General features: G+C 37.5%; 1 non-coding gene across 1 annotated transcript; it reads right to left on the bottom strand.

The window, feature by feature from the left end:
* Positions 1-11,946: 11,946 nt before the first annotated feature.
* Positions 11,947-12,050, bottom strand: LOC148572300 (small nucleolar RNA R71). Its single transcript, XR_015908771.1, has one exon. It is a non-coding gene; the product is annotated as a small nucleolar RNA R71 (small nucleolar RNA).
* Between the last annotated feature and the right edge of the window lie 796 nt (positions 12,051-12,846).

Below are 12,846 nucleotides of genomic sequence, written 5' to 3'. Positions count from 1 at the left end.
ATGTATCAGTTAGATACCCTAACTAGCACAGGCACAGACTCAGAGTATGCATTGAAGCATAAGCAGTTCCATCCCTCAGGCTCACGAGGACGAACTGCTCTGATACCATAATGTAACACCCTAATACTCAAATCCTTATGCTCGAGTCATAAGTCAATGATATTACGGTGGTACGACTCTCAGGTGGATTTTTAATATATAAATATAGGTAATTTCGAAAAGAGTATTAATCGAGAAGCCTGAAAAGAGTAGAAATAAAATCGCGAAGGCGTATCACTCACGTTTCGACAACGAAAAGTTAAACTGCTAAGCCAAACGCGATATACGGACAAGGCATAAAGGAGATTAAGAGATAGATATATATAACATAAGTAAATAGACACTAGTCGCGACCCGCGAAGTTTAGGCCGGCTAGGGTACAGTATGAAAGTAGATGACAACAACATATCCTAATCTCTCCCAAAGGAAACATAAGAGCCTCTATAGGCAAGTTCCGAAAGAGTTCAATACATAATATAATCTTTTCAAAACAAAGGTGGAAAGATTCTAATCAAAACACAAAGTAGAGGAAATAAAGATCTTTGCCGTCTCTCAGACGACCCACAACTCACTTCTGAGCACCTGGACCTGTATCTGAAAAACAAGAGATATATACGGAATGAGAACCCCGGGCCCATGGGTTCCCAGTACGGTAAAAGTGCCAAATAGATACAATGTACTGCAATAAAAACTCACTAAGCATCCTAAACTTCTTCACCAAATATTCATCCTAGGTTCTCGCTAATCCATGAATAGGCAACTGTCATAAGGGAGTGCTAAATCTAATTCATGTTTCACATATTTCCCAACTCGCTGACTCTTCCACGAATCAGACTCAGAATTATAAGCAAAACCATCACCAGTTGTTCTGCCTCAGCAATTCTATATCAATACATCATACCCTCGCCTGGAGCTAGTGAAACTACATCACTGCGTCTACCCAGGGAGCTCCGATTATCTCATTCAATAATCATCATCATCATGCAATCGCATCATCAGTTCATCCCATCAAGAACAGCCCTCACACCTACCGACACCAGCATGAGGGCATCTCAGTTGTACAAACACAAGCAATTCAGGCAAGTAATACACAAATATGGTACAAGTAGAACAAGTAGCATATAGTCAGGTAACATGGCATATATGGTGTAGAAATCCAAAACAAATGGCAAACCCAAACAATTCAAACATATGCAAATGATGAATGCCTGCCCTATGGCTGATGATATCATCTGTCGGTTATCAAGCCAACCCGACATGTCCGGTAGTTAACCCGGGCACAGTCTCTCTGTTGCGTATTAATATCATTAGAGGGAATATGTGCCCTGTCACCATTAGAGGGTATCTACGCCCTGTCGCCATTAGAGGGTATCTGCGCCCTGTCGCCATTAGAGGGTATCTGCGCCCTGTCGCCATTAGAGGGTATCGGTGCCCTGTCACCCTTACAACCAGAGAGAAAACACAAGCATGCTTACATTTGACATTTTTCATCATTATTCATTCAATCTCAATTCATATTATAAATCCTCATTGTTATCAAATCTCAAACATTAACCTGGAGCAAGTGGGACGAACCACAACCCTTACTACTACCCAGGTATCACAAATACATTCATTCAAAACTCCATAATTAAACTCATTTATCATAAACATCCTTTTCCGTCTCATAACCGGAGCAAGTGGACAACGCCACTGCCTACTACCCGGGGTCACACATCACATTTCAACATTTTCCATTATTATCCATTTAACACATTCATTCATTAATCGTATATGCATTTATACTCAGCCATAAACATTAATGGCTTTGCCGTAACCCGACAATAACTCAGCCATCCGGCCCATGGTTCAATCAAGAACCGGCCATTTATCAATAATTATAGCCTTTCGGCTCATGGCTTACACGGTACTTCCACCGTCATCCTCCATATCTCATATAATCATATCTGATCATCATTGATCATAACCTTTTTCCCTTGCTTCACTCGCAAGTTACCACATCCCCTAGCTCCTTCCTCATTGCTAGGCATACCATAATGATTTAATACATAAGGGGTGAGATCGGAGGCTTAAAAGTATGAGGTTTGGCTTTAAAACTCAAAAATCAACTTTGGCATGAAAACAGAGCCACGCGCACGCGTACTCCACGCGCACGCGTGGATGGCCAAAAACTCATCGACGCGCAAGCGTTATACGCGCGAGCGCGCGGGTTGAAAAATATCCAAACGGCGCGCAAGCGTCAGCCACGTGTACGCGTGGGTGCTCTTGCGCCCAGGCACAACTCTGGCACAACTCTGGCACAACTCTGGCACAACTCTCTGGAAAATGGCTGGGCATTTGGTACAGCGCATCGACGCGCCCGCGCACACCATGCGCACGCGTGGATGGTGCTTTCTGGAAGAACGGCGCGCACGCGCCAGGTGCACCTACGCGCGTAGGGTCGTTCTGCTAAAAATTTTCCAAGTTAAAAGCTGCAGAATTTACAAATTCAACCCCCAATCTTCCGACGGACATAACTCTCTCATTTTAAATCGTTTTTCACCCGTTCTTCGAACGGCATGGACATCTCGGATCCAATTTCATTTCTAAATAGATTTGGCAGAAAACAGAGATCCGTAGTCCAGGTTATGTCCCGTCAAAGTATGCCCAAAAATCATATTTTCATACAAAACCACAAAGTGCCATTTTCAAAACAAGCCATTTTCAACTCTTTTCAAAATCAATCAAAACATGCCAATTTCAGCCTTTTCTTTGAAATCAATCAAAATATACCAAAATCAACATCAAACCTCCTCAACTCGCACGTTGACACTTTCTCAAACTCAAACACATTTACATATCATATACTCTTTCTCATGCCAAATTTCAACAACACTATTTCCAATCAACCATCATTATACATAATCAATATTGTACTCACTATCACGCGGCCTCACCCACAAATCAACATTAATCATTCCTCAAGCATATATCACGACATACATATCTCTAGTGCATCATCATACCATCAAGGCATCAATAATCATAATCACATATATGACCATATAATATATCTCAACCAAAACCAAATATACCTCATCTATATAATTGCACCCAAATTTACCAAATCCCACACCTCAACTCCTCAAACCTTATTATTCAATAACCAACCCAATCATTCATATATTCATTATCTGAAATTCATCCAATCACTTGTGTCATCATACAATGCACACATCAACTTACCTTTCTTGCCTTTTTCCGGCCTCCGGCCCAAAATTCACGGCCTCCGGCCCAATTTCATAATTTAAATGCATAAACCACAAATCAATACTCATTACCCAGTACATCAAATTCTCAATACACCAAGTATACAAGGCCACACAATTCTCAACCCAAATCATTAATTCACATTACATACCAACTATGCATATTAGCACCAACCATTTACACAATCCAAACTTAATCCTAGGGGCATCTAGCCTAGGAATTCTCATCACAACACACAGTACTTAAATAAAACTTAAACCGTACCTCTTGTAGCCAAACCAATTGAGCCTCTTCTATGGAAGTCTTCACCAACCTTAGCTCCAAGCCTCACCAAAGCTCCTCAAGCAATACCAATCTCCCAATTGTGCACCAACATCACCAAATACACTAACATAACCAATATCACATACATACATCAACCTAGGGCTCATAAAAATGACAAATCACAAGGGTTTGAGCACTTCTTACCTCAGCCCATATGAAGTAGGGATAGAACCCACTTAGAATCCATGTTGGAGTATCCCTAAACACCCAAAATCACAAGATTTCAACACTAATTACCCAAAAACGTGTAACAGTGGGGAATTTCGAAAACTGGGCAGAGATGAATGGAATACACACCACAAAACTTAGATAGAATTGTAGAGGATGAGAAGAGCGACGCGTGGCCGCAAACGGCTCGTCAATCGGAGCTCCGTAGCTCAAGTTATGGTGGTTTGAAGATCAAAGAGAGTTAGGTTTTCACTCTTCTCTTCTCTCTTCTCAAATCAGCACCCAACACCCCTTCTTTAGGGAAAAATGAGCTGAAATACTCATAACTAATGTTTATATATGTTGGGTCTTGGGCCCACTTAGGCCCGGTTCACTTATTTTTGTCCGTTGGCCCAATTTTGGACCAAAACCTTTAAGATTAGCGCTCTAAATCGCACTTCAAATATTTCTACCTTCCCTAATTATAATTCCTCATTTCTTAATCTTATTTACTCATAATCAATTTTCTCAGCTGTAGTACCAGACAGATCTCAGCCGGTACTGCCGGTCAAAATTCCACTGCGCGCTTTTGCGCAGAAAACTATATTTTCCGACTCGGAAAAATTCACTGAATCCAAATATCATATTTAAATCATCAAAATCCAATTGCCAAATCTTCCAACCATATTCACTCCCATTTAACTTATTATTTAATTAATTTTGGTTAGACCGGGTATTACAAGTACTCACAACTTGGTAAAATGTTATATCAAACCAAAGGTAATAAGAATTTAGATTATATCCTTTCTGGTCACTGAATTTCACCCAACAAGTACTAGAATGACAAAATTGAAATTTACACTTTATAATGAACAATAAGTCATGAGTAATGTGGATTTAATTATACTGGTTGGATGAGAAGGAAATGTTCAGATAAGGTAATACTTAATTATCACAAGAGTCGCAACAATTTAATCACGGTTCTTATACTACCAAAACAAGAGCAAAAGATATGAACTAATATAATAATAAACAAGACATGATAGTTGATGAAAAAATTAGAGGCAAAAGAATAATGTGTGTTCCTTCTTCCTTCTCCTACTCATACCTATACCACCCCAAAAAATAACGTGTGTGATAGTTTCCTTGAATTGTAATGCAATGAGCAGTGGGCACTACTATCAAGATGGCGGTGGAAAAACTCTGCTGTAACACTAGGATTCATTCCCTTAGGATCCATATTCAATCTTATTAGCAATAACTATATAATTAACAGAGTTGCATCACTAAGCATTATTATATATCCTTATTATTCATTATTATATACTATGTTAGTGGAATTCGGTGCCTAGATGCTTCATTGTTATTTCCCGCACTTAAAATTTATGCGCATGCACGCACATAATTGCAATGTTTATCTCAACCAGGGAAAATTGGCCAAAGCATGTTGCAGCTATATGTATGTTTTGTTCTATTTTTCGGATTGATAAATACATAATTCGGTAACTTCGGTGCAAAAAAGAAGGAAAAAAAAGAAGGGGGGCGGAGATGATTTGAGGCATTCTTGGGATCCACCGATAGCTTTCCTCAATCATCGATTTCATTTGAGGGCAGATTGTGATCAATTTATTTATAATCTTACCTACGTAATATGTCAGCTTAACAAACCACAGAGGAAAATACTTGTAAACACATAATACAACGTTAGGCCGCTACTTTTCAATCTATATCATAGCCTTGTGCGTGAAGGAATTCCTCGCCAACGAAATGATCAAATGAACGATCAAAGTACGATCACATATGCCCACTTGAGACATATAGAGATACCCTTATATTATAGATTTTCGTACTCCAATCAAAAGTTCAATGCATGAACCAAAAGGAACAAATCACAATTAGGATCGTATGCATATTACATTATTACATGATATTAAAAAACTAATTCCTCCAATCCTCCCAAACCTAAAAAAGAAAGGAAGAGATAAGCTACATAATATCACTGTAACACCCTAATTACCCTAAGCCTTACGTCACATCGTAAAGCAAAGATTAATCAAAGGTTACGACAATACTAAAGCTAGTACATAAATATATAGAAAGAAATAATAATTATAGAAGTCCGATGAAGAATTAAGCTAAAAAATAGAGTTTGAAAAGAGCAAAGCGTTCACCTGAAGCTACAAACTTAAGGCACAAGATATACATACAAATATCAAGACATATATAGATATATAAGAGCATAATAGTATAAAGATCTAGCCGCAGCTCACGGAGTTTAAGCCGACTAGCTATATACAAACAATACAGAGTTTTTGAAAGTAAAACAGCTTATACAATATTTCTCTCAAAGTAAGCCTCTAAGGCATAGATAAATACAAAAGTGAGAGATCTACACAAAATAAACCAAAAGACTTCCAAAACACAACAAGGATTCTCCGTTCTGTCACCATCAAGCAACTCACCGAGGTGGGTTGTGACCTGCATCTGAAAAATAACAACAGAATATGGAATGAGAACCGGAGGTTCTCAGTATGATAACAGTTCCCAATGATGTAAGATATAAGATTCCGGGATGCCAGAGGCAATCCTAGAACTTCATATCCATCACAAGATTCAAGCTTAAACCATAAGTAAATTTAAAACATTAACTTTAAAACCACAATGAAAAATGGTAATCTAACTTAGTGGATTTCTAATCTAACGATTCTCCGCTGTCCCACAGCCTTTGCCAGCCTAACCGCCATGCGATCCCATTGCCACCTCCTTCCGAACCTCCTCAATCCCAGTAGAATACACAGATAATAACAATGCAAGTAAAGCACAAGTATAAGCATGTATATCAAGTAATTCAATAAGCATTTAGGCATGTTAAACACTTAGGCAAAACAATACAAGTCGGCAAAGCAAACAAACAGATAGAATATGCACATGATGAATGCCTGTCCTATTTGGCTGTGATATCACATTGCCGGTTCAACTGCCAACCCGACACATCTCCATGGAGATGTCGCCTTTCGATCACGAACATAGATACGGGAACCCCCACGGCTATAGTGTCGGGCACACTTATGTGATCCGAAAGGATGCGAGCGGGATACTCTACCTCAGACCTCACATCTCAATGTAAGGGGGATTAACCACCGTCTTTACGCCGCCGCCGCAACCTCGACAAGTGGGATTAACCACTGTCCTTGCCAGGCGCATAGCGTCTCAACAATCTCAACTTAAAAATATTACATCAGTGGTTTTTAGAAATCATTTTATTCAGTACTTGGTAGTTCACCACTTCCACAACTCGTATCATTAATCATCAATACAATACTCTGCCTTCTCACTCAACCACATCCGTCCTCAATACTCCAGAAACCTAAGTCTCCGTTTTCTAAATTCATGTAAAATTCATCTAATTAAGTCACTAATTCTCTTTTATAGGTCTTTAAGCCTAACTATAAAACATTACCCTTAAACTGCATCTTGGAGAAGTTTTAAAAGTTTGGAGAAACCTTAAAAATAAAGGAAATAATTTTTTAGCCAAACAGGGGGTCTCGCGTACGCAAGCCCCTGCCTCGTGTACGCATGCTGTTGAAAAAGGGGTAGTCGCATATGCAACCCCCTGCTCGTGTATGCGAGATGCCCAACCCGAGTGGGTTGCTCACGTCACGTATTAAAGTTTGCGTACGCAAGGTTGCAATTTTGATAGCTCGCGTACGCATGCAGTGCCTCGCGTACGCAAGTGGCCCAACCCGAATGGTTTGGTCGCGTCGTGTGCACTGTGTTACATACGCAAGGGTTGAAAATCTGTTAGCTCGTGTACGCAGGCAGTGTTCGCGTACGCAGCCCACACCAGACTTAGAAAATTTTCAAATGTTGCAGAATTCAATTTTTGGTACCAAACTTCAAACAGTCATAACTTCCTCTATAAAAATCCATTTTCTTCAAACTTTATATCAATTTAAAGCTCTAAAAGTAACCTTTAATTTAAAATAAATTTCATTCAATTTCAAGCTTTGAGGCTCAAGTTATGATCCGTCAAAGTTCACCAAAAACTAGTTTTTACCAAAAAACAACAAGGTTCTCAACTTTCCAAATTTCACAACTGATGACCGGATAATTTATACCCTTTTCGGCATTATTTTTACATAGTTTTTAGTATGTTTTAATTACTTTTTATTATATTTTTATTAGTTTTTATTCAAAAATCATATTTCTGAACTTTACTATGAGTTTGCGTATTTTTCTGTGATTTCAGGTATTTTCTGGTTGAAATTGAGGGACCTGAGCTAAAATCTGATTCAGAGGCTGAAAAAGGACTGCAGATGCTGTTGGATTCTGACCTCCCTGCATTCGAAGTGGATTTTATGGAGCTACAGAAGCCCAATTGGTGTCTTCTTAATTGCGTTGGAAAGTAGACATCCTGAGCTTTCTAGCAATATATAATAGTCCATACTTTGCCCGAGATTTGATGGCCCAAACTGGCGTTCAAAGTCAGCCTAGAACATCTTGGCGTAAAACGCCCAAACTGGCACCAAAACTGGCGTTTAACTCCAGGAACAGCCTAAGGACGAAAAAGCTTCAATGCTTAGCCCAAGCACACACCAAGTGGGCCCCAGAAGTGGATTTCTGCACTATCTGCACTTAGTTACTCATTTTCTGTAAACACTAGTTACTAGTTTAGTATAAAAACTACTTTTAGAGATTTATTTTAGAGTTTTTTTGATCAATCAAATACTATCATCTATTGTACACGTTTGGAGGCTAGCCTCATGGCCATGCCTAGACCTTTCACTTATGTATTTTCTACGGTGGAGTTTCAACACCTCATAGATTAAGGTGTGGAGCTCTGCTGTTCTTCATGAATTAATACAAGTACTATTATTTTTCTATTCAATTCACGCCTACTTCTTCTCTAAGATATTCACTCGCACTTCAACTTGATGAATGTGATGATCCGTGACACTCATCATCATTCTCAATTATGAACGCGTGCCTGACAACCACTTCTGTTCTATCTGCAATAGCTTGAGTGTATATCTCTTGGCCTCCTGGTTCACGACGCATGGTTGCCTCTCCTGACAACAGAGCATTCCATTCCATGAGATCAGAGTCTTCGTGGTATAGGCTAGAACCATTGGCACCATTCATGAGATCCGGAAAGTCTAAACCTTGTCTATGGTATTCCGAGTAGGATCTGAGAAGGGATGACTGTGACGAGCTTCAAACCTGCGAATGTGGGGCACAAGTGACAGTGTGCAAAAGGACAATGGTCCTATTCCGACGCTAGCGGAAATCGACAGATGATTAGCCGTGCGGTGACAGCACATATGGATTTATTTTCATCTGAGAGGATCATACAGCTTGCCATGGAAGGAGGTAACGCATGGTTGGAAGAAGACAATAGGAAAGCAGAGGTTCAGAAGCAACAAAGCATCTCCAGACGCTTATCTGAAATTCCCACCAATGAATTACATAAGTAACTTTATCTTATTTTATATTTTATTTATATTTTAATTATCAAAACCTCATAACCATTTGAATCTGCCTGACTGAGATTTACAAGGATGACCATAGCTTGCTTCAAGCCGATAATCTCCGTGGGATCGACCCTTACTCACGCAAGGTATTACTTGGACGACCCAGTGCACTTGCTGGTTAGTTGTGCGGAGTTGTGAAAAAGAGTTGAGACTAAGATTGTGCGTACCAAGTTTTTGGCGCCATTGTTAGAGATCACAATTTCGTGCACCAAGTTTTTGGCGCCGTTACCGGGGATTGTTCAAGTTTGGACAACTGACGGTTCATCTTGTTGCTCAGATTAGGTAATTTTATTTTATGTTTAAGCATTTTATTTTTAATTTTATTTTTGAAAAATAATTCAAAAAAAATATATCAATAATAATATTTAGTTTTCTAAAAATAAGAATGAATTCTAGAGTTTCATCATGATCTGTTGAAGCTTGGCTGGCTGTTAAGTCATGTCTAAATTTTTTTGGACCGAGGCTTCCACTTATCATTGCAGGAGCCTTTTGATTCCCATCAATTTGGCTGTTGTAAGTAATGCTCTGTTGAAGCTTGGCTGGCCATTGGCCATGTCTAATCTTTTGGACCGAAGCTTTCACATAAAGCTTGGCTGGCTATTAAGCCATGTCTAAATTTTTGGACCGGAGCTTTAGACTAACATTGCATGATTCCTGGAATTCTCATTAAAAATTTTGAATTTCTTATTTTTTTTTTCAAAATATTTTCAAAAAATACAAAAAATTAATAAAATCATAAAAACCAAAAAAAAAAAATTATGTTTCTTGTTTGAGTCTTGTGTGAAGTTTTAAGTTTGGTGTCAATTGCATCTTTTTAATTTTCTTAAAATTTTCGAAAAATACATGCTTTGTGTTCTTCATTGATCTTCAAGTTGTTCTTGATGATTGTCTTTGTTTGATCTTTACATTTTTTTGTTTTGTGTCTTTCCTTGTTTTTCATATGCATTTTTGATTTATTAGTGTCTAAAGTTTAAAAATTTTTAAGTTTGGTGTCTTGCATGTTTTTCTTTTCTTAAAAATTTTCAAAAATATATTCTTGATATTCATCATGATCTTCAAAGTGTTCTTGGTGTTCATCTTGACATTCAAAGTGTTCTTGCATATTTTTCTTATTTTGATTCATAATTCTTATGTCATGTTTCATTTTGATATTTTTCTCTTTCCTCATTATAATTCAAAAATAAAAAAATATCTTTCCCTTATTCTTTTCATAAATCTTGAAATTTTGATTGATTTAGTCAAAAAGTTTTAAAATTTAATTGTTTCTTATGAGTCAAGTCAAATCTTCTATTTAAAAATTCTATCTTTTCAAATCTCTTTAAAAAAAATCAAATCTTTTTTATTTTTCTTTTATGTTTTTCGAAAATTTCAAAAAATCGATTTTCAAAATATTTTTCTTATTTTTATTTCATAATTTTCGAAAGCTTTGCTAATAATTAATATTTTGATTCCAAAACTTCAAGTTGTTACTTGCCTATTAAGAAAGGTTCAATCTTTAAATTCTAGAATAACATCTTTTAGTTTCTTATTAGTCAAGTAATCAACTTTAATTTCAAAAATCAAATCTTTTTAATTTCCTTTTCAAATCTTTTTCAAAATCAAGTTCAAAATCTTTTCTAACTTCTTATCTTTTCAAAATTGATTTTCAAATCTTTTGCGATTAACCACTTAACTTTTTGTTTGATTTTAAAAGTTTTACTATTTCTTATCTTTTTCAAAACTACCTAACTACTTTTCTCTCTCTTATTTTCGAAAACTCCTCACCACTTTTTCAAAATTTCTTTTTAATTAACTAATTGTTTTAAATTTTAATTTTATTTTATTCCTTTTTATGATTTTCGAATTATAACTAATAATTAAAATAAAAACAAAAATATTTTCCTTTTATTTTAATTTAAAATTCGAAGTTTCTCTCTCTCTCATCTCTTTCTATTTATTTATTTATTTACTAACACTTCTCTTCTTCTTATAATTCGAACCCTCTCTCCCTCTCTATGTTTGAATTCTTCATCTTCTCTCTTCTTCATTCTACTCTTTTATTCTTCTACTCACATAAAGGAATCTCTATACTGTGACATAGAGGATTTCTATTCTTTTCTGTTCTCTTCTTTTTCATATGAGCATGAGGAAGGATAAGAACATTCTTGTTGAAGCTGATCCGGAACCTGAAAGGACTCTAAAGAGGAAGCTAAGAGAAGCTAAGGCACAACACTCTGGAGAGGACCTGACAGAATTTTTCGAAAAAGAAGAAGAGATGGCCAAACCCAACAACAATGGTGGAGATGCAAGGAAGATGCTTGGTGACTTTATTGCACCCTCTTCTAACTTCTGTGGAAGGAGCATCTCAATTCCTGCAATTGGAGCAAACAACTTTGAGCTTAAGCCTCAATTAGTTTCTCTGATGCAGTAGAATTGCAAGTTTCATGGACTTCCATTGGAAGATCCTCATCAGTTTTTAGCTGAATTCTTACAAATCTGTGACACTGTTAAGACCAATGGGGTTAATCGTGAGGTCTACAGACTTATGCTTTTCCCCTTTGCTGTAAGAGACAGAGCTAGGACATGGTTGGACTCACAACCTAAAGATAGCCTGAACTCTTGAGAGAAGTTAGTCAATGCTTTCTTGGCCAAATTCTTTCCACCTCATAAGTTGAGCAAGCTTAGAGTGGAAGTCCAAACCTTCAGACAGAAGGAAGGTGAATCCCTCTATGAAGCTTGGGAAAGATACAAGCAATTGATCAGAAGGTGTCCTTCTGACATGTTTTCAGAATGGAGCATCATATGTATATTCTATGATGGTCTGTCTGAATTGTCCAAGATATCATTGGACCACTCTGCTGGAGGATCTCTTCATCTGAAGAAGACGCCTGCAGAAGCCCAGGAAATCATTGAAATGGTTGCAAATAACCAGTTCATGTACACTTCTGAAAGGAATCCTGTAAATAATGGGACAACTCAGAAGAAAGGAGTTCTTGAGATTGATACTCTGAATGCAATATTAGCTCAGAACAAAATATTGACTCAGCAAGTCAATATGATTTCTCAGAGTCTGTTTGGAATGCAAGCTGCAACAGGCAGTACTAAGGAGGCTTCCTCTGAAGAAGAAGCCTATGACCCTGAGAATCCTGCAATGGCAGAGGTGAATTACATGGGAGAATCCTATGGAAACACCTATAATCCTTCATGGAGGAATCATCCTAATCTTTCATGGAAGGATCAACAGAAGCCTAATCAAGGCTTCAATAATAATAATGGTGGAAGAAACAGGTTTGGCAATAGCAAACCTTTTCCATCATCTTCTCACCAACAGATAGAGAATTCTAAGCAGAGCCACTCTGACTTAGCAACTGTAGCCTCTGATCTATCTAAGACCACTCTCAGTTTCATGACTGAAGCAAGGTCCTCCATTAGAAATTTGGAGGCACAAGTGGGTCAGCTGAGTAAAAGAGTTACTGAACTCCCTCCTAGTACTCTCCCAACACTACAAGAAAAAGTAATATTTGTAACAAAAAAATTTGTTACAAAAAATCGAAATTTTGAAACAAAAGAATTTTGT

This window comes from Arachis ipaensis, chromosome B3, assembly GCF_059453495.1.
Source record: "Arachis ipaensis isolate K30076 ecotype BB chromosome B3, ASM5945349v1, whole genome shotgun sequence".
In the NCBI taxonomy this organism is placed as follows: Eukaryota; Viridiplantae; Streptophyta; class Magnoliopsida; order Fabales; family Fabaceae; genus Arachis; species Arachis ipaensis.
Note: the sequence above shows the minus strand (reverse complement) of the source record. Positions and strands in the feature narration are given on the sequence as shown.